At 42.8% G+C, this 23015-nt stretch overlaps 1 pseudogene; it reads right to left on the bottom strand.

Annotated features, from left to right (window-relative positions):
* Positions 1 to 9460: 9460 nt before the first annotated feature.
* LOC110566794 (ubiquitin-conjugating enzyme E2 L3-like) lies at positions 9461 to 9927 on the bottom strand (annotated as a pseudogene).
* Positions 9928 to 23015: the final 13088 nt, after the last annotated feature.

Raw genomic sequence — 23015 nt, 5'->3', positions numbered from 1 at the left:
CACACACACGAGAAAAGATGAAAATGCACTATGTTCTTTCAATATATATTTATACTTCAATTTGTTGTCATACGTAGGTTATCTGTATCTCTTAGGTTTCAAAGCCAGATGTGCAAGAAAATAATGCTTTTTCCTCCTCCATTCTTCAACACATTTGAATCCTAGTTCGACCTTCTGTTCTAGATGTCAGAAACGAACATCGTTGAAGTCGGGCTTGCCTGGTATTTCAGTATTAGAAACTTAACCCAAGAGAGTCTGGGATACCTCGCTTTCTCCCACAGCAGGATTGCAGAGTGGAAGTCAGGGGTGGTGGGAGTTTGCTGATGGATCTTATGTGTTACCTCGGGTCAAACATCTCCTCAGGCCACCTTGATCTTGTCTTGGGTGCTTGCAAACAACAGGCACATTGTCCGATGAGAGTCTCCAAGTGCTCCCAGGTCTGCCTCTCTCTTGGACTCCCAAGCCTCTTTAGAAGTGGGGTACAACCCAGAAGTTTCCCTTCTGGTTTTCCCAGCCCCAATGCTCGGCCATTTCCGATGGGCTACTCCTGTGACAGGTGTGGAATGGATGACCTTGAGGCTCTAGGTGGAATAATAGGAGAATCATTACTTCTAGCTTTCAGATCCTGTGACACATCTGGGCTTCTGGGTTTGGTTCCCGAGAGAGAGGGGTACACACAGGCCACCTTCTTAAGGGGATAATGGGAAGTCTACTATCTCTCCATGAAGCACGTGGTATCTCTGGGGGGTAGAGAGAGGACGCAACCCTGCACAGACCTATAGCATAGACATGCTGCAGGCCTTCCTTCGGAGCCCTGGCCGCACAGGAAGATCATAAGCTCAAGGGGACTATGAAGATCGTCTAGTCACTTAAAACAGTAACAGTGTATGATTGCACGATTGCACTGAATAATTGTAATTAAAGACTTAACATCTCCTTCAGCATAGAAACCAGGGAAGCTAAAGGAAAGGGAGCTAACAGGGTAAAAGGTGGGCATAGGGGCCAGTGGTACAGTGCCTGCCGAGCACACACACGAGGTTGCGTTTGATCCCTGGCGCCGTATGCACAAAAAGTATTTAGGAATGTGGGGTCTGGACTCTAACAGACCAGTGCTCTAATCCAGATCCTGCGCCTTTTTTAGTGGGTGTCAGGTACACATTAATTTTTTTCTTTATCATGTTAGTATTTATACAGAAGAGTCAACGCAAGTTTTGCTTAAACAAGAAAACCTATAACAGACACACAAAGAAAATTTGGCCTTTTGTATAAAATCCACACACGACAAGCATTTAAAAAATTATTATTAACAAAAAAGACAACAAACAGGAAAAGCCTCTTATCTAATTTTTCCACCTGGTTACTGGATCTTCTCCTAAAACGCATTAAGCTATTAGCTCAGGGTCCTGTGGGAATCCAGGTGGAGCCCCAGGCACTGAAGCTGCCACAACTCAGGAGAAATGTTCTCTCTGGCATCCAGTCCAAGGTCTGCGGAGCTGAAATTCCCGGGGTATTTTAAGAAATAACTGTGAAGCTTTCATTCCCAGTGTGGCCCATCCTTTATGAGCTGTCAGTGGAAAGGAAGCAGATGAAAGGAGGAATTCCTACAGTATCATGTCACTGCGGCCTCAGGAAACAGAGGAAAAGAAACCCAAACAATTTACAGAAGTTTATTGTCAAGACCTCTGCTCAGGGTAGAAAGAAAACCCAAACTGTGGCATGCCCTTCTCTTGCACTGTAAGAAAAAGCCATGCTTCCTTTCTCTTGCCTTGATGGCCTGGGCAGTCTTGCCAGGAGAGAGATAATGGCGGATGGCTGTTCTGTTTCTCTGGAATACCTTGACAGTTACACCAAGCTATACTTCTGCTGACCCCTTTCTGGTCGTGGAGTTTAGTTTCCACGCTCCCTGGGAAGAGATGTTCAGCTTTGTAATTAGCTTTCTTCTAGAGGCAGGATGGTGCTGAGAAGGCACCAAGAACTGGCTTGGTGTGAGAAATCCCAGTCCTTCTCTCACACACATCTGCTCTGTATCCAGATGCAGTCTTTTAATTAATCATAGGTGCTCAGAGTACTTGTCCGCATTTTAAGGCTTTTAAAGTAAGCTCAGTGAAAAAAGGTTCCATGTTCAGAAACCAGTGGCTTTTATACCATCTCTTAACAGAAACCTCTTAAGGCAGAATGTTTTAAAGAGTGCATCTGGGGGAGGGAACCCTATCTCTGAAAGTTTCCTGTTACTGCTACAGATCCTGTGATTACATCGGGTGCCCTAAAATAATCCAGGTAATTTCTCCATCACAAGGTCCTCAACATGTTCCCATCTTCGAAGTCCTTTTGTGTCATGAGGTAGTATATTTCCAGGCTTTGGAGACTAAGGTGTAAATTCTTTCCGAACCATTACTCAACCTACCACAGTCCACTTCTGGCCACTAAAGATTTATTTGCTTTCTATATGCAGGATACCACCCACCCCATCCTATGTATCTCTGAAAGTCTCAACCCGAGGTATAAAATGTCATCAATTCAAAGTCTCATATCTCAACAGGCATCGGTGAGGCCAATACAGGCTATTCTGCAGCAAAATTTACCCCCATCTCTGAGCCTGTCAAACTGAAGAAGCACTTGGTATGCTATTCCCGCACAGTGGTGGGGCTGGCATAGGATAGGATGCATTCCAGGTTAAGAGGGAGTTCTGGGAGGAGTAAAGATACTGCCTTGTATTAAAAAAAAAAAAAAAAAAAAGTCAAAACCCAGCTGGGATAACAGCATCAGATTTCTGGGGAAAGTGCTTTTTTTTTTTTTTTTTTTTTTTTTTTGTGTGTGTGTGTGTGTGTGTGTTGTTGTTGTTCTTGTAGCTTCATGCTCTGTGCTTGAAGCTTTCTCTATAGAATTATTTATTTTTCTTCATGAAGAATAGCATGTGTTTGCAGATGAGCACTTTTGTAAGTCCATCTCCTGCCTGGAGCACTTTGGAAGTCTTAGAACCCCGGCCACATCTTCCTTTTGGTCTCTGTGGTTGGTTCTCTGTAGCAAGTGCCTGAGGTGATGGGCTGATAAAAATGAAAACAAACTGAACAAACTGAGTTTCACCTTGGGCTGCAGGGTTGGGTGAAGGTTTAACTCTGGGGTTGGTTTTGGGGCCTGTGGTGAGGCAGCAGTTGTGGCAGGGAGTCCATGGTGGGAGCAAGCTGCAGTCCTCTTCAACACACAGGATCCATACACCCCATCCCAAGACTCTGCTAGTATCTGTCTCCATTTCTTGGAAGCCCTCCCACCTTCCAGGAGCAACACAAGAGATCATAGATAGGGCAATAATAGATAGGCCTCGGAGGGCATTTTAGATCTAGCTGTAGCCGCCCTCTGATTCCTAGCTGGCTGTTTCTGTGGCTCACCATGAACCCTGTGAGCCTCCCATGTTTGTCATGAGGACTTGCTCCGTTAGACAAAAAGGCTTCTCTGCACTATTTCCCGAGTTGAGGGGACCCATGAGTCACACGAGTAATCTTTTCACAGAATACCCCCTAGCATTCTTCTGACCTGCTGATCTTCCTGAAGCACTAGCAAAAGAGTATTTATCCATGTCCTTGGCTTTCTTTTGAGAACACAGTGGCAGACGTCTCCTAATTTTTGTCTTTTTAAGAGCTCAGAATAGGTTGAGACCCCAAATGGCTGGCTTCTCTTCCATCCAACAATTCTGACAATCTACCATTTCCTCTTGCATTCTACTATAGGAAGTAAGACACGCGTTACACTTCAGCACTTCGGAATCTCAAGTTCATGTCCGAGTTGATTGCTTAAAGTTTTCTGTCTATACTGCAGGACACAGGTCACTGGAGCTTTCTGAGACTATATAAAAGGATCTTTTCACCCATAATTCTCAGTAACTCATTCCCAACCTGTGTGTGAGCCCCTAGGGCAGAGCCTTCAATGTCTGTCTTTTCACCAATGTTCTCTTTGTGACAATCTAGGTATTATTTGAGAACATGTACTTTTTTTCCTGCCGTATTTCCTACCTCCTTCTGAAGCCTTATTATCAGAGTTAGTTTAAAAATTTTAGTTTTCAAAAAGTGCACCATAGTAATATAAGATTTTTAATAGCAGGGGAAACCCAAAGATGGGAGAATAGGGGAGTACTGTACTTCCTGCTTGGTTTTTTGGAAGCCTGAAATCACTTTAAAAGCCTACTAAATGGGGCTGGAGGGATGTCTCAGTAATGAGGAACACTTGGTGCTTTTCCAGGGGACTAAGGTTTGGTGTCCGGCACCCATTCAGTAGCCTACATCTATCTACAACTGTACTCTCAGGTGATTTGATGCCCTCTTTTGGTCTCCTCTACAGTACACACACATGGTGTGCAACTATATGTGTAATGAAAATAAATCTCAAAAGCCCTGCTAAAATAATAAATGCTTAAAAATCACCACTTGCAATTCAGCTGAACAGCAGTTCCAATTCAAGGCAGCAGAGCATACCGAAGGCAATAGGACACATGGCACTGATGATCAGGATGCAAGCTGATCTAGTTGTGGGCTCTCCAGTGTTTTTGCAGATAGAACAGGGAGGAGCGAACTCCCTAGATGTATGTCCTATTTGTTTGTTTTTACCGCTAGAGGAAAGACAGAGAGCTTTTTCTTTTTTTTTTTTTAAATTGCCTTTATCTCAATCACATCAGATCAAAGAAACACTCAGATATAATTTAAAGCTGCACATTTTGGAACACACTCAAGCGTCATACAATGTGTGCTTTAAAATCTTTTCTATTTATAATTAATCTTCCACTACCTTTTATTCCCTCTAGCGCATTCAGGGTGTAGCATATCATCTTGTAGTGTGGAACCGGGAAAGTACAGGCTGGTAGCCAGAAGGTAGAACCATTCTCTAGGGAGTGCAGTTGAAGCCTGCCCTTGTGCAAGGGGAGTCTGGCATGGCCACCTGACATCAGGGCTTGCAGCAAAACCCTTCACAGAAGTGTGTGTGTGTATGTGTGCACACGGAGGTTGGAACAAAACCTCACAGGGTTGGGCTGGGCAGCTCTTATAGTAGTTCTTGCCTAAGACACCAGTGTAGATTTCTGAGCTTGAAGTTATAAGCTCAACTATTTTATTCTTCTTTTCTTACCAATATTCCCTTACATTCCCTGGAATATCGCCATAATCTGGCCTCCTAAGACATGTTAGGTTTACCAGAATTTCCTGTAGGAGTAGGCCTAGCCCTAGAGTCTCAACACATCCCTGTTTTCTTCTCACGGCTGGAGTCTGACATTTTCAGAGAAGACAAAGGCCAGCAGCAGCGAGGACATCTGTGGTTCACTGCCACAGCAGAATGATTAGCACCCCGTATCTAGTCATCGTCTATAAACACTCTAGGCTCTTCTTACCATCGTCCTCAGCCTTCTCCAGCCTCTGCCTGTTATTCAGCTCCAAAGCTAGCTTCTCAGGTATGTTTTACGGCAGCACCTCCCTGCAGGCTCTCAAATCTATATGCATTTTCTGTTGCATCAGGTTTCTAAAAACTCAGTGACTTAAAACAACACTAATTCCTTGCCTGGAGATCAGAAGAGTGAATAAGTGTGTCACGAGGCTGCAGTCAATGTGCTTCCCAGGGCTGTGCCTCTTCTGGAGTCTCCAGGGGAGGGCCGGTCCAGCTTACCTGAACTGCTGGCTTCATTGGTTTCTGTCTCCCTTTCAAGGGTCACATTGCCCTGGCCTCTGTTCTCTTCGCCACAGCCCCTTTCTGAGTCTGACTTTCGTATTTCTCTATTTTATAAGGATGTTTATGGGCTGTCCATGGAGCTAGTAGAGGAGCGTGTGCTCAGTCTGACATGCTTGAGGACTGGTCTTAATCACTGCATTAAAGAGAAAATCCATCTTCAGGATTATATTGTTCATACCTGAGTAAAAGAACATGATTTGTTTATTTAAAATACTTTTGTTAATTACATCTGAAAAGTTTGTTTTGCAAGTAAGGCTATATAACTATAGCCTCTAGGGCCGAGGATACTATAGCTTTCTTTCCTTCTTTCCTTCTTTCCTTCTTTCCTTCTTTCCTTCCTTCCTTCCTTCCTTCCTTCCTTCCTTCCTTCCTTCCTTCCTTCCTTCCTTCTCTCCTTCCTTCCTTCCCTCTTTCTCTCCTTCCTTCCTTCCTTCTTTCCTTCCTTCCTTCCTGTGACCACATCTCAACAGTCTCAGGTTGGGTTTTTTGGAGTCAGACACTGAAAGTCTATCCAGACTGTAAAAATACACCAGGAATTAAATACTGAGGAAGGAAGCAAGAATGATCGGTGAAAAATGCTGAAGTGTGATGCAGGCCTGATTAAACTTTGGCCACTGCAGGGCCGGCTGCGCTCAGAACTGTTCTGGGTTGAACCAAGTGTTGAAGCTTCTGTTCCCATGCTGTGCTCAGCTGCTGGAGAAGTGCTGTGTAAAGCCAGGCAGCTTTCGGCAGCCACAGCAGCCACTGAAGGAGTCTGTAGCTGGAGGTGGGCTTCTGGCTGCAGTCAGGAGGAAGCCCTATCTTGAAGGAGGATCTGCACTGTGGGTCTTTGTGTTTAAGACACATGCTGGGTCATGCGAATGTTCAGAGGTTGGAAGGCATATAGTTATGTTTCTGTGACCTTTGTGCATTGGGCTAAAAGCTTGTGGAACAGCTCAAATCCTGCAGGAATCACAATAGGATTTCATGGCCTCTACAATCTTCCCATTAACTCAGGAAAGAGCTCAGCTGGATTCTTGGTATCCACAGCCATCCTTGCAAGATTTAGGTTGTTAGAGGGAGTCTAGTTGATCCAAGGCCTGGTTGTGACCTCCCTCTCTTGCACAAGTACTTATTGAGGGATAGGGAGATTACTTGATATACATACATGAAACCTGAGGTTTCCAAGTTTTTTGCCAATATTCATCATCCTAGTCCTCATCAAATTAAACATTGACATCATGTATTGAATATTTATTCTGTACCAAGTATTTTGCATGTGATATCTCATTCGATCATTTCAGTATGTTGAAACAGTTCAGGGAGTTGGTTTGGGACCAGTGAGAGGAAGTGTCTGTGTTCTGCTAGGTCCTCAGTTCTTCTTCCTGGGATGCTGGCATCCCAGCTTGGTAGTAGTATAGTGAGTGGCCCGTGTTTTGGCCTAAAGCCTGGCCCTAACTATGGTGTGATATATTTGTTCACAGCATGGAGTTCAATTGTTTGAGTTCTAGAACATCGCTTGAACAGCTGGCTGCAGCACCAGCTTGTTCTAGGATTCTGTCGAGGGTGTGCACATTCTTATCCCTTAAAAATTTGGGATGGAGGGCAAGAGATTGCTCAGTTGGGTAATGTGCTTGACACATATGCAAAAAGGCCTGATTTTGATGCATAGAATCCATGTAGGAAATTCAGGTGTGGTGAGGTACACCTATAATCCCAGCATGTTGGAATTTGGTATGTTGAGACAGTTCAGGAAGTTGGGTCTATGGGGCTCACTGACTAGCCTCCAACTGGCGAGCTCCAGGCCAACCAGACACCGTCTCAACGAAACAAGGTGGACAAAATGCGAATCATGGGTGATAACACACCTCTCCCCACTCCCACCCCCTCCCACAGCACTGGAAGCTGAGAACGGTAGCTTATACCTAAATTACAGCATTCAAGAAGTGGAGGCACACTGTCTGCCATGAGGTTAAGGCTAGCCTGGCTTTATATAAGACCCATGAAAAAAAGTAAAACAACAAAAAAACAAACAAACAAAAAACCCCCCACAATATGGGTTGTGATTTGTGCCTTTTTCTTAGAAGGGCTAGGGGTGGCTAGAAGGAAGATCTGGCACCCTGCCTATATCATTAAAGTCTAATTGCAAATTAACAGTGCTAAGTGAGACTGTCAGTGTGGAAGCTGTCAGAAAATACGACCTTTCTAGGTTTCTCTGATGCTGTGGAGTTGCGCATGTGAGTGTATTTTTGCCTTTGCTTGATATTTGTAGTGATCACACAACTCTCTGACACAGAAAGGAAAGAGCAATTTGCAGACACGCTTGAATTTTATATATGATGTGGTGTCCTTTTGAAGTTTTGGGCTTAGCTATGAAAATCTGTTCCACTTTTGTGAAACTAAATGTTTTGCTTCCTTGTAAACTATGGTGGTGTATCTATGGGAGACAAATCAAACCCTCTCATTTTGTAATTTTTGGACTCAGGTTTTTAGGTCACGTGTTTGAAGTCTCTTGCATGATTACAGACAGCGTGCATAATTTCTCCACAGCGCTGCTCTCTTCCAAATTCTGTGGGGGTAATCAGACACGCATCCGTGCACACAAGCTCTCAGACTCTAGGCGTGCGTTGACTGTCCATTGCTTCTAGTCGGGATTTTGAGTTTTCTCTTAGGAAGAAAACTTGAGTGGGGAACTTTCTTATAGAAATTAGATCATTTAGTCCAGCCATTAAGGTAAGGGAAAGGAACACAAGTAACTACTGATCTATTCTAGGGAATAGGTCTATAACAGTGGTGGGTACCCCGATAAAACCCCCTTTCCCTGGCCTTTCTGAGTTTGGGCTGTTGCTACACATGCTCTGTGTCAGAATTCTGCTTCTGCAACAGCCAGTTTCTGCCAATCAGTGGTTTCTAATGACACAGAAGTCTAAACTGGGCACTGTGGATCCAGGGAATCCTTGTCATGCTAGGTTCTGGAGGCAGCTGCATCCTTCGGTATGTGGCTGCTGCTCATGCTGACTTCAGCTCCCTTTGTCTTGTTTCTAATTTTTTTCTCATTATGTCTTTGGCCCTCTTTGCTTTGCTCCTACAAGGATGTCATTGGTTATCCTGGGTGCACCTAGATAAGCCAAAACGGTCTCCCTGGTTCAAGATCCTTAATCGAAGCACAAATGCCAAGGCTTTTTGCTATGCATGGCCACATACTCATAGATTCCAGACATCAGAGTTGTGTTTTGGTACTTGTGTAAGAGGAACCTCATAAGTTACGTAATTTATAAAGAGAAGACATTTGTTTCTCAGGGTTCTGGAGGTTGGGAAGACCAAGGTCAGGGCACCAGCAGGTTAGAGTCTGTTCTCTCTGCTTGCAAGGTGGTGCCTTGAATCCTGCGTTTCCCAGTAGGAGGGATACAACACGTGAGGACACAGCAGAGGAGCAGAAAGGAGGCACCTAGCCCCCTACCTTTTATGGGAGCATTGCTCCATTGACCCATATGTCTCCTATACACCCACACACCTCCCAAGCCACTGCATTTCTGATTGGTGATTAAGCTTCTAACGCATGAACGTTTTTAAAAGAACATCTGAATTTTTTAATCCTTCTTTACAGGTTACCTAGACCACTTTTGATTAAGAAAACTGTAGAAAGTTAGTAACTGCCACAGGCAGATGCCTGGTGGTGGCACTTGTCAATTTTCCACAGAGTCCTGCTTCGAGGTATCTGAATACACCATTTAGGGTCTCTGCTCAAACTTGCTGGGATCACTCATGGCAGATTTTAGTCCACAGGTAGCTTTCCCCTATATTTCTTGGGTAAACTCTTCAGCATTCTTACAGAATTCTTTATGGTACTTAGAGTATCCTTCAGTTGGGTCGGCCTGGAGTGGGTGCTTGGGCTGGGGTCGTTCACCAGTGCTATGAGGGCCTAGACTACTTGGTCAGTCTTGGTGGGTGGCTTCCAGTTTTCAGCACTAACTGGTGACAGACAGACCCTGTCCCTTCCCATCAATGTTAGGGTGGCAGATCTTTGTTTTAACTGTTATCTTTGGTGGTTTGAATGGATACCCTGCCGGAAAGTTGATTTCCGTTCTGAAGGCCCCCTTACCATATGGAAGGTTGTCAGGAACAAATAAGCCCTTGCCAAGTCAATAAATCAGCTTCCTCAAACTGGATGTTATGGAACTTTTGCATTCCACCTTTGTGGATGTCTTCAAGCTCCTTCATCAGCCTCCTGCTGGCTGCCATCTTGGATCTGGTGCTGCTGCTTTCCCCCTAACGCATGGATTTTGTAGGGACTAAAAACACAGCATTGCAGATGCGGACTTCTTTGGTGGGCGGCTTCCTTACCCAACACACACCTGTATTGTAGCTCCTAACTGAACCAGCTTCTCAGGTGACTTTCTAGACACCACTTCTTCCTGCACCAGGCTCACACTTACTCAAATGCTTTATAAAGCCTTCTGCTTTCAGGACCACCTCTTCTTTACAACGTTAGGCCTCTCTTCCTTCTTGCATTTACCCTCCGCTTTTCTGTATCTGGTTAAACGCAGCCCTTCTGTCCATTCTTTCACTGAGAATGTCTGTTCTTCACTTACTTCTGGATCCTGTTCATTTCCCAAAGTTTACGGATCATTTGCTTACTTCTTCATGAGTGTCTAAAGCAATGGTTTTCAGCCTATGAGTCACGGTCCATTCAGGGGTCAAATGATCCTTTCCTAGGGGTTTCCTAAGACCACCAGAGAACACATTTAAATTATGGTTTATAACAGTGGCAAAATTACAGTTATGAAATAGCAACAAAAATAATTTTGTGGTTGGGGGTCATCACAACATGAGGGGATATATTAAAGGGTCACAGTGTTAGGAAGCTTGAAAACCACTGCCCGAAAGCACTCATTTCTTTTGGACACAGCTTATATCCATGTTGACACAGAGTATGTATTTTGATGCTTGCTTCCTTATTTTGCCTGTAAGCTCTTTGAAAGCTCCCCGTTTGTCCTGAACATTGAATCACCCTTGACCTGGTGCAATTGACAATAGCAAGGAAACTATTCGTTCACTGTCTTGTGTAGAGCTGACTTTGGTTAGGCCTGTATTTTCAGAGATGTCCACCTAGAATATAAGAAATGGAATCTGGTTTATTATCCACTGAAGAAACAATAAGAGAATCCCTTTTCCGTTTTAGTCTAATATCGCCATGTTACGCGACTTTTCCCAGAGAGACATAAAGACTGTCTATTTACCTTAGAGAAGAAACTGATGGCAGGCTAAAGAAATTATTCCCCCCTACATCCAGCTTGGCAAACTAATGAATTTATTGGGGGTTATTTATAGGAACGTGGGGGAGGAGGTGTTTACAGGAGCAGGGATGATTCAAAGGCAGCAGCCTCATGGGAATGCTCACTCCTGCATGAGTGATGACTCTTCTACATAGCATCCCTGGAGCCTGCCTGAGCAATGTGTAGGTACTGCTCGGAGAATGGCTTCTCCTAGCAGTTGCCTGTTGTATATATAACCTTGAGGGAACCCTTGTGAATTCTGTAATTTTCTGAGTTTCCTGAGCCTGGAAAGTTCCATGAGCCTCCTGTAAATTTTGTTAGCTTCCCAAGCCCTGCGAGATCACCTCTGCGCTTCAGGAGGGAATGTTTCAATTTGGAGGCAATGGCTACACACACCCTCATTTGCATCTTGATTTCGGTAATGCTTTGCGTTTCTCTCCAACTCTCTCAGCCCTGGGGTGAGATTGTGTCCTACCCAGTCCTTGCGCTATAAAAATGCATTCCTTTTGCTGTCTGGTGCTCAGGAAGGCTCTGCCACTTTTCTTGATTGGGTAGTTGGCACCTGGCTCTCAGGAAGGGTTGCGTTGTCCTCACAGTGAGCCATTCTTGTAGGTCTGTTGTAATGATCTTACAAACTTAGAAGAAAATGAACCACATGGCTTTTGTGTGTGCTTGCTCTAACTGTTGTTAGGTTTTTGTTTGTTTTTGCCTCTGGCTTCTTATAGTGACTTATCACCGTGGATGTATATGCAGAGATCTCCTACTTCCTTCTAATTCTGAATCTATCGAGGAAGCTTCCTATATTTGCCCAAAGAATTTGACAGCTGCTGAATGGCCATTTTATCTTAAGTCATTTTTTTTTAAGATTTATTTATTTTATTACCTATCCAATGTTCTGCCTGCATGTACACCGGAACCCAGAAGTGGGCACCAGATTTCATCACACATTTTTCAGAGCTACCACGTGGTTGCAGGGAATTGAGCTCAGGACCTCTGGAAGAGCAAGCAGTGCTCTTAACCTCTAAGCCATCTCTCCAGCCCCTTTAGTCAGTTTTTAACAATGAACCTAGAAGCAAGTTATTAACACATTACCTTCATGGTATATAAGTTAACAGAAGAATACACTAACACGTATAGCATTGAGCGACAGATCAGTGAGGATGCAAGGGTTGGAACACAGGCAATCAACTTGCAATTGTCCCTTTATCTTGATCCTAAACAATTGAGCCAGGAGGGGTAGCACAGACCTGTAAATCCCAGCACCCAGGAGCCTGGGAAGACCCAGAATCCAACAATAGAAAAGAAATTGAGGTATAGTTCCACCCACTGTAGATAACTGGTAACTTCTCATGTGAATAATAGGACCTGACATATAGAATAGGACAAGCAGATACTTATGGATTTGAAATAGAGAAGTGTCTTTTATTTGGCCCGAGCGGCGCAGGAACACACGGCATATCTTTTGACATTCGATGGGTTGATTTGTTTCCTGTTCTTTTTGCTCTGGGAGAGAAGATAAGTAGGAAGGAAGCTATTGATTTCCTCCCGGACAAAGTTCCTCGTGGAGTTTTTTTTTTTCCTGAAAGGGACTTCTATTGTTCAGGTCTAGTGGGGTGAGAGGTCATTATTGACAGGAAAATCACAATATCGTGAGAGAGAGTGGTCCACATAGACCATTAGTTACGTATATAGAAATCGATCCCTGACTACACATACACACGTGTATTGGGTATGTACACAGATATGTTGCATACAGCTATTTTGATTAATGTCAACAAATTCACATATTTTTTTTAACTTCGAAGTTTTGAATCACGAAACAATCTCATGTTTTTCTTTTGTCTAGAAACATCTATGCTTTTACAGAATTAAACATTGACTACGTGAGAATGCCAGACTGTTGTTCTTGCTTTTGCATTATTAGGGTGGATATTAAATGATAATTAATCTTATCCAGAGCTGTTTACATTAGGATATCATTTTCAGTAAAATGACTTAGCACAGCAAAATAAAGAATTTGGCTCTTCAGGGTAACAACTGATGTCTGATCGGTGCTCTGTTCACAAATTATGACACGGCCTTCTTCATCACCGTAGATCCTGAAGACTAGAGTTAATAACGACTCTTCATGAATAGTGCAGCAGTGCGAAATGTTTGTCTTTTAGACTTCCTTACTGGCTGGTAAACTCATCTAAGCTAAAGAACATCCTTAGTCATCACACAAATGCCTGCTGTTGCCTCAAAAGACAGTGGAGTTGCCCACCCGATCCACGGCCCCCTGCAAACCAGTGCCAACACTTTTAATACCGTTTAGCTAGGACTTTTTTTTATTTGAAATTATGATTTATGTTTTATGTTCAAAGAACCCTAATGTATACAATGTTTTTTGTTTCTTCCTTCAGGCTGTTAACCAACAGTATTTTGTGCTTCAGTTTTGGCTGTTCTGGGATGCTAGCCTGCCCATGCCTTAGCGTTGATGTATTACCTATGCTCTAGAATGGTCTCACGTAGCTGGTAGTTTTCACATCCGGGTGATTCCACATGTAACTCCACGTTTGATAAGAGTCTGATCTGTAGATTCCTTTCTGGATATTGTGTTTCTATTAAAGTTTTTACAACCACTTTAACTCATCATCTATTTTCTAAGCTCAGAAATCTTGTGGGGTTTTTTTTTTCCCTCAATATGATTCTTGTATTATTTTAAGACTTTCTTTTAACAAAAACTATTATGTTAAAGAAAAACTTTTTCAAAAAGATTTAACCACGTCAAACTAAATCTACAAACGAAGTGCATTTCTTGCGGTGACTATAAAGTCCCGCTGTTACACGGATTTATCATCCAGTTCAGTCACCCCATCCCTCGGAAGCTTTCACAGTGTGTGCGAGGTTTATTGACTAGTTAACTGTTCTCCCAGAGACAAGGTGTTTCCCACAATGCCAAAAGTTCTACATGGGCTGGTTCCTGGCTAGAGGTTGGCCCAGGATCGTGCCAGAAAGCACTGGGCCTCTTGGTGTTTGGACTACTTCAGAACTAAACTTTGCAGCCAGAAAAAAAAGAGACTCGCACGGACAATGAGACCCGGTTTCCCTGGTAGGCTTAGAGTCTACTCCAGTGGCTCCAGGGGCCCTGCGGGTGCTAGAAAGGTATGGGCAACATCTACTTGAGACTCTATGTTAATTTCTGCTGAAGTTTATCATATTACCTTCGTCCAACCCTTCGGCAGTCTTAAGGTTTAACGTCACTGCTCTGTCTTTGCTTGTCAGTCCCCGTTTCTCACGTTCTACTTTATATTTTAAAAAAATTAAAATTTTACCTGTATTCTATTTCTATGACACTATTAGGGGGTGTGGCCTTATTGAAGTAGTTGTGGCCTTGTTGGAGGAAGTGTGTCGCTGTGGAGGTGGCCTTTGAGGTTTTCTATATGCCTAAGCTATAACCAGTGTGACACAGAGTCTACTTCTCCTGTCTCTGGATCAGAGGATGGAACTCCCAGCTCCTTCTCCAGCACCATGTCTGCCTGCACACTGCCGTGTTTTCCACCGTGGGCATCACAGACTAAACCTCTGAAACTGTAAGCCAGCCCCGATTAACGTTTTCCTTTATGAGAGTTGCCATGGTCATGGTGTCTTTTCACAGAAACAAAACCTTAGCTAAGACATTCCTGGTTTGGCTGTTGTGAATAAAACAGCGTGAGCATCCCTTTAAATGCCCACTGGTGCACATACGTGCTTATTTCTTGTGGATGTTTCCTAGGAGTTGCACTACTGTGTCGTAGGAGAAGGATGCATATAGCTCCAGGAGACAATTAACAGTCCTAAACTAAGTGACTGTGCCAGTCTGAATGCCTGAGTGGCTTAGTAACCACATTCTTCCTAGTACTCTACTTCCTCAGATTTTAAACTCAGAAGTCCATGTGGTGATATTTTTATTAAATGTCTCTGGTAGTAGAGTAATAGTCTTGAGGATTGTCTCACCTGCTTATCAACCTGTTTACATGCTTTCTTTTGTAAAGTACCTATTGGAGTCTTTCACAATTCTTTTATTTAAAATTTCATTAATTTTATTACTATTATTTGGTGTGTGCATGTGTGCGAGTGTGTGTGTGTGCTCGCGCGCGCGCGCGCGTGTGCGCATGCAAGTATGTGTGTGTCACAGTATGGGTGAGGAGTTCAGATGACAACTTTTCTTCCTCCTTTGTTTCTAGGGATTGAACCTGGGTAGCTACGCTTGAGCAGCAAAATAAATGATTTCACAGACCCTAACCCATTTCCCCTACTTTTATTTATTCTTCTCTCATACATTATATCCTGGCCACTGTTTCCCCTTCCTTCTCTTCTTCCAGTCCCCTCCCCCTTCCCACAATTGCAGAGATATCAAGCAAACAAGGCATATCAAGTCGCAGTGACACTAGGAACCCCCCTCCTATCAAGATAGGGCCTCCAAATGCCCCTCAGGTCCAGTCATCTCTCCCAGTACACTTTCTCTTTATTCCCTGCCTATTCTAGCATTCCTTACCTGACCCCTGTCCACCCACGAAATCTATTTTATTTCCCCTTCCTGGGGAGATTGATGGATTCCCCCTTTGACTGCTCCTTGTTACTTAACCTCTCTGGGTCTGTGGATTCTCATTTATTGTACACCTAATATCCACTTATAAATGAGTACATACCCATCTTCTTCTTTCTGTGTCTGGTTACCTCAGTCAGAATGATTTTTGCTAGTTCCATCCATTTGCCTGCAAATGTCATGATGTCATCATTTTAACAGCTGAGTAATAATTGTGTAAATGTACCATTAAAAAAATCCATTCTTCAGCTGAGTGGCATCTATGTTGTTTCTAGTTTCTGGCTTTTATTAATAAAGCTGCCTTGAACATAGTTGAGCAAGTGTCCTTGTGGTAAGATGAAGCATCTTTGGGTAAATGACCAGGAGTGGTAGATCTGGGTTTTGAGGTAGATCAATACCCAATTTTTGGAGAAATAGCCACATTTATTCCCCCAGTTTGTGTTTTCTTTATTGCTTATATTTCCATTTTCAGGTCTTGAATAGTTTTATTTGTTTCCTTCAACTGTTTGTTTGCTTTTTTTCTTGGCTTTCCTTTCTTTAAGGGCTTCATTCATTTTCTCCATTTATATTTTTTTTCCTGGATTTCTGTAAAGATTTATTGATTTCCTCTTTAAGGGCCTCTATCATCTTTATAGAGTTGGTTGTAAGATCATTTTCTTGTGCTTCAGCTATGTTGGAATATGCAGGGCTTGTTTTAGTAGGATAGCTGGGCTTTGGTGGTGCCATATTGCCCTGGGTATTGTTGGTTGTGTTCTGAACACTGGCATTTAGGCATCTGGGTTTTGGATGATTATAGACCTAGGTGCTGATTTCTAGGTGCTGACTTTGTTGGGCGTTTTTTTCCCCCTTGGTTTCTGTTTTATCTTTGGTCTTCTAGTATTTGTGGCCTGAATTCTGGTAGCCAGCATGATCTGTGACCCAGCAGGGAGTCTCTGTCTGAGTTAGGAGCTGAAATTTTATCAGCTAACTGGTCTTTGATTTGGGGGTGGGAGGTGGGGGAGGGTTCTGTCAGAGTTGGTGATGAGGAGGGGAATGGGGGCTAGGCATAATGTCAGGGTGGTGGGAGTTTCAGGTACTGAGAGTAGAGGAGGTCCATTTGTGGACCACCTATGGGGTCTGGCAGCTGGTGTGGGCTCTGGCCCAGCAGGGAGTCTCTGCCTGAGTTTGGCTATCTGTTTTTCTGGCTGGTGTGGCCTGCACCTAAGCAGAGGATATTGGCCCAAGCTTGGGGGTAGGGGCTTGGAAGCAGGGTTGGATGGTGGTTTGGGAAGTGGTGGCAGCAGGTTGGGTCTTTGGGATCCTAACTGAGGGCAGAAGAGGGTTCTGAGGGTAGATAGTCCTCTTACCTGTGTAGTAGAAGTTTTTGGTTTCTTTAAAAAACTCAGTTATGTTCTGTCAGCAGGTTTTTGTTTTAATCCCAAGTGTGGGGTATGGGGCTGCCTAGTTTGTCCACAGCTGATAATTGCCTTGTGTGGCATAGAGAGGGGCATGGTCTCTGCCAGCTGCAGTTAGTATAAATACGAGAGCCCAGAGAGAGAAGGATCGGTTACTTGGAAGAAACAGAATTTCAAAGAAAGAAGACGGCTTGCTGTGTTTGCGGGTTTGCTGCATATCCTGATGCCTGAGATTGGTATTGCCCCCAAAACAACCCGACAGCCCTACCCAGCTGGAAGACATAAAGAGGTCTATGTTCCCTTCCCTTCTAACCTTCTTTCTCTCTTTTTTAGGGTGTGGGGGCTTGGAAGAGAGGTAGAGGTTTTAGGAACCCCAAATAAAGTAGAGTTTAAAAAACAGCAACTACAGATATGTTCTTCCATCTGGTGTGGCCTGCAGGAGATATCTGCCCGAGTAGTGTGGAGCCTTGGCAGCAGGGGGGCGGTGGGACAGGAGAGGGTGTCAATAGAGTGGGTCTTTGGGATCCAAATCCAGCTTAACCCACTTTTTACTGCCATTGATTAATTAATTCATTAATTAACTTCACATCCTGACTCCCTATCTTCTTTCCCTCCTCCTTTTCTCCTTAGAGAAGGCGAGGCCCTCCCATGGGTATCGGCCCACCTTGGCGTATCCAGTTGCAATAGGACTAGGCACATCTTCTATTGAGGCCAGACGAGGTAGCCCATTAGGGGAGAGGGATCCAAAGGCAGGCAACAGAGAGCATCTTGCTCCAGTTGTTAGGAGTCCCGCAGGAAGAGCAAGCTGCACATCTGTTATATATGTGTAGAAAGTATAGGTCCTGTTCCGTGAATGCTCTTTGGTTAGTGGTTCAGTCTCTTTGAGCCCCCATGAGCCCAGATTAGTCGATTCTGTAGATTTTCTCGTGTCGTTGGCTTCTCTGAGCCTAACCCGCTTTTAAACACAATCTTTTTTTCTTACTGCTTTTCTACTCTAAATATGAGACATTTGTACAATACAGATGTTGCGCACTTTCTTTGCTACTTTGTGACTAGACTTCTCTCTGTCTCTCTGTCTGACCTTTTAAAATTTAAAACTTTATCTTAGAACAAGGTACAACCCCCCAAAAACATCACACACCAAAATTAACCAGACCCGGATCAAAAACACTATACAACTCAGTGAGCTACTATACAGCTAGAGGAGCCATGCAGGACAGAGGTTGTATTGCTTCCCACTGGCTTTTATACTTTCACCGTGGAATATATTTTTATGCATTTATGTATTAACAAATATGAAAAATGGTGACAGGCTGAGAACTAGAGAAACACTGGCTGTATATTCTCCTTCATCACTCATGTTTATTGCCTGTACGCAGCTCCTCCTCATATTCTAATATTTAGCCTTTCTTGTTCTATTTTCATAGAACATTGAACACATTAAAATCTATTAAGAACAATAAATAAATACACTCCGCCCCCACACACATTTATTCGCTCTCCTAATGGTGCCTTTAATGAACAGAGTTGTAAAACTGGATGTAATCTAGTTATCGATCTGTTCTTTTATACTTAGTGCTTTGAATCTCCTTTGAATTTGTTCACCTGGCTTATCACCAGGGACACACTCAGCCCTACAGTTAACGTGGACTGTATGTGTACATGTGCTGTGAACTGGAGATGCACACTTGCCCCTCCCAGCTGAGCTCAGCCGTTTATCACAGTGCCTCTCTATCATAAGCACGTGGCTATTTGTGTTTTCAGACTCGGTGTGTTCCATTGAGGTGTCTAGGTTTGTGTCAATCTCACACTGCACTTTACTTGTATGTGTAGGAGGCTTCAACCATTGAGGCTCCCCCCCGCCCCCATTATCTGTTTGTTATTTTAATTTCTGTAGCTTTGAAATACAACTTGTCTTCCGGTGAATCCCTTCAGCTTGGTTCCTTTTCTCAAAGATCACCTTGACTCTCCTGTGATGCATTTGTTATTGGTCTCTTTGATGCTGCCTAAGGCTAGTGTCTTCTTTGGGGTTATCTTGAATCTGTACACGTTAGAGAGAACTGATTTTTTCCCCCTGGGACAGGGTTTCTCTATGTAAGCCTGGATGTCTTGGAACTCACTCTGCACACCAGGGTGGACTTGAACTCACAGAGATCCACATGCCTCTGCCTCCCAAGCACTGGGATATAAGGGATGCACCACCACAGCCCGGCAGAATTGACAGTTTAAAATATCAAACTACACAGACTGTTTCTTCTGTCAAGGTTTTGTTTACTTTTGTTAGATTTAGTTTTCTGGCATTGAATGCATTTTTTTTCCTTTGTGGTACTAGGAATGATATTTCTAAAAAGGTTATTGTTCATTGGAAAACACACTTGATTTTCAAGTACCAAGCTTGTGCTTTATGACCTTACTAAATTACTTTATTTCTGCTTACCTTTGTACATATTCTGTATAGTAGGTTACTTAAATTACTTTTTCTGGGGCGTTGTTTTACTTTTTCAGTTCTGGTGGTATCAGTTGTAGACATTTTTCTGCTACTCTGCTAGTTCAATGTCATCTCAACAGGTTTCATCAGCAAAAAAAAAAAAAAAAAGAGCATTTGAATGCAAAGTTCTGTGTCAAGGGGGCTTTCATTCAACAGAGAATGAGGAAAAGACATTTTCAGAAAAGAGCCAGATAGTTAAATACTTCCATAACGTTACTAAGAATAACTATATGGTATATGCTACTGAAAGAGAATGAGCAAAATAATAATATTAGGGAAAGTGGAGAGCTGTGGGTAGTGATTCTGGAGTGTTTTAACAAGTATTCAAGGATATTGTGAACATAGTACTTGGTAGGCAGAGGCAGATGACTCTCTACTACCTGATATATATAGAGAGTGCCAGACTACCCAGGGCTGGTGGATCTTTCTATCTTATCTATCTATCTATCTATCTATCTATCTATCTATCTATCTATCTACCTACCTATCTTCCTATCTATGGAGTGGGGAATATTGTGAACAACTCTTCAGCCATGCTTTTGAAAGTTTATATTTAAAAAAAAAAAAACAAAACATTGTTTTGAACAAAAATTTCTGAATGGGTTAAAGAAGCCATGGAACACTGAATGCTCCAAAATCTGTCAACAGCAATAAATACTTCATGTAAGAACGTGCAAAATACACCCTTGTGGGTTTGCTGGGATGGTGCATGGGTAAGTTATAACAGTTCCCCCAAGACAGGTTGCCTGCACACAAAATATTGTGATGAGCAGAAAAGAGGTTTCTACCCCCAAACTCATTTCACAGCAATTATATAGTTTTGACATTACACAAAATGCACAAGGATGATACAAGAAAAGAATACGGACAGAAACACCAAGTAAAATAGCAAAATTGGTAAGCGCTTGTCATGACCAAATCCACCATGTCTACATTGACTTTACTTCGGAAATAACAGATGTTGGTGAGGGATGACATGTAAATGTAATTTTTAAACCAGGAACTCTTCCCACAGCTGAAAAGATCCCCTGGCACCCACAGTAGATGGCATTCTTAGTGGTGACATGGGCAAAAGGAAAATGCACTGCGCCATGCTCAGGAGACACGGTCTTTATTTGGGGCTTATTTAGAAAGACTAAGACTGCGCTCTTTTGCATCCCAGAGCACTCTGTATTTGAAAACTTTCGTATCGAGTGAAAAAGTACAGCTCATGTCTGAGAATCTGTGATCTATAAATAGTTTATTCTGGGGTGTCAAGGAGTTCATTCAAGCACTTCCAGATACTGAGGCTGCGTGTTTAGTTTTGACATTCAGACAAAGACAGGCTGCTCATGTTTGAGAGCGTTCTAACTTAAACTCCTGCCAAATCTGGTTCTGTACACATTTCATGAAAGAGCTTATCCATACATAAATAAGCCACGAGGCTGTTGGAAAGTCCACGGCTGAGACACTGTCATTAAATTATGTAATAAGGTGGAAATGACTTCGATATAAACAGTAGGCTGAAAAGCCTGCTGTTGTGTTTCTATGAGGAAGAAATCTGACAGGTATGAGCATCTGAAAAGGCAAGACAAAAGAGTTGATGTTTACAATGATGTGATGTTTGTGCAGGGAAGACAACAGAATTAAAACAAGCAGGAAATGCAGTGGGTTGCTCCATGTAGCGTAGTTTTCAAATATGTAGCATAGTTTATAGAGAGACAACAAGCAATTAGAAAGTATAGCTAGAACTGAGCTTTCAGATTCAGGGGCAACGCAAATAAGCGGCTTGTTTAGAAGGTATTGGTTTCTTTAAAATATATGTATCCTTAATTCTAAAATTATACAAATTAAGCCAGATGTGGCAGAGAGGTTGCAGAGGAGGGTCACAGCAAGACTGAGACCAGCCTGGACTGCAGAATGAGGCCCGGTATCAAACAAACAAATGAATGAACAAACAAAAAAAATTTTTTTTTTCTAAAATAAAATTTATTTATTTCATTAGTATACATTTGTTTTTTTTTAAATATTAGTTACAGATTATTAACTTTGTATCCCCAAACAAAATTTTTATACAAGGTCTTTGAAAAACATGAGCGAAGATGCAATAAAAGGATGCCTGCTCATAGGTGCAGTCACTCAGTGTGGTAACTATCCCCAAATTAATTTATAAAAAATGGGCTTCAGTATGAAAGAGCAAGAGTTTTTTTTTTTCTTTATGAAATTTATGATAAAAAAACGAGAAAAACTCGTTCAAGATCAAGTCCAGAAGATTTGGTCGTAGTGTCAATACTATTTCAACCATACTATTAAGTGTAACAAGTAAACCGTTTGTATATATTTTAAAAGATAGGGTTGTTCTGTGTTGCCCAGGCTGGCCTTAAAGTGCCGATTTTTCTTATCCCAGTCTCCCAGAATGCTGGGAGTGCAACGTGTACTCCCCTGCATGACTTGAAAATATGAACTATAAATGCAGGAATAGATGGACCTCTATTGAAAAGCTAGAAGAATATGGGTAGATCGAGCCTTTTCAGTAGCTATTGAGCGCTCTCCTGTTTGCCAGGGCACGCTTCTCCAGTGTCTGCAAGATTCTTTTGACATGATCCTAACAACTATAGATAGTTCATTTACTGTCTGTTAGGACCAAACTTCCCGACTCACCTGTGCATTTCTTGTTCTTGATCCAGAATTAACCATTTCCTTAAGAAACATTTTGACTTAATTGAGAAGTTTTGACTTACCTTATGGAAAATAAAATCTCAACATTACATTCTCTACAGCTGACCTAGAACTTTCTGTGCACACCAGACTGGCCCTAACCTTGCAGACAGCCATCCTTTTGCCTCTGCCTCCCAAGTGCTAGCGTTACAGGTATGAGCCACAGACTCTTATGCCCTCATATATTAACTTTAATATCTTCTTCAACATTAGAAGTCATAGATCTTAAAGGCTCATTAAGGCATAAAAAAAAATTTCAAGAATCTTCTTCTCACCACTAAGTGTCTTTATTCTCCATCACAGAGAATTATCTGAGAAGAATAACACAACCGGCGCGATCGCAGAGAAAGCTGATCGAGTTGTAAATATTGTCTGTGGCTTTGATTTTGCTGTGTAATTGTTTCGTCTGGGCATTGGGGATCAATCACATCCCTGTTGCAGAGGCATGTGCTGGCTCGGGATCCTCCTTCAAAAGCCTTGAGATTGTCCCCAGGTAAAGGAAAATACTAGAGGGCTGGTCCAGCTGGCTGACGGTCATTGAGTCTAGCGGAGGGTTAGCGTGTGGCTTATCACTAAAGGCCACTGCAATGCAGTAAGTCATGCTGCCATCTCTCCAGCCGAGCACTACTGGAGATTCCAAATGAATGACACGGAGTCCAGTCAGTGTGATACCACGGTCAGGAGTGGGATCTCGGGTGGCAAAGGCGTCCAGGAGAGGATGGCTGAGAAGTGATTGGTGCCATCCACACAGAGACCGAGTTCAGAATGAGGTTGGTACCAGAATGCCGTAGTGGCCAGCAGAAGGAAAGCTGAGCACCTGATACTGGACAGGGGAGAAGTATTGACATTTATCAGGAAAGCATTATGTTTCTCATGAGTTTTACATACATCACTTTATACTGTAACTT

This window comes from Meriones unguiculatus, chromosome 8, assembly GCF_030254825.1.
Source record: "Meriones unguiculatus strain TT.TT164.6M chromosome 8, Bangor_MerUng_6.1, whole genome shotgun sequence".
NCBI lineage: Eukaryota > Metazoa > Chordata > Mammalia > Rodentia > Muridae > Meriones > Meriones unguiculatus.
Note: the sequence above shows the minus strand (reverse complement) of the source record. Positions and strands in the feature narration are given on the sequence as shown.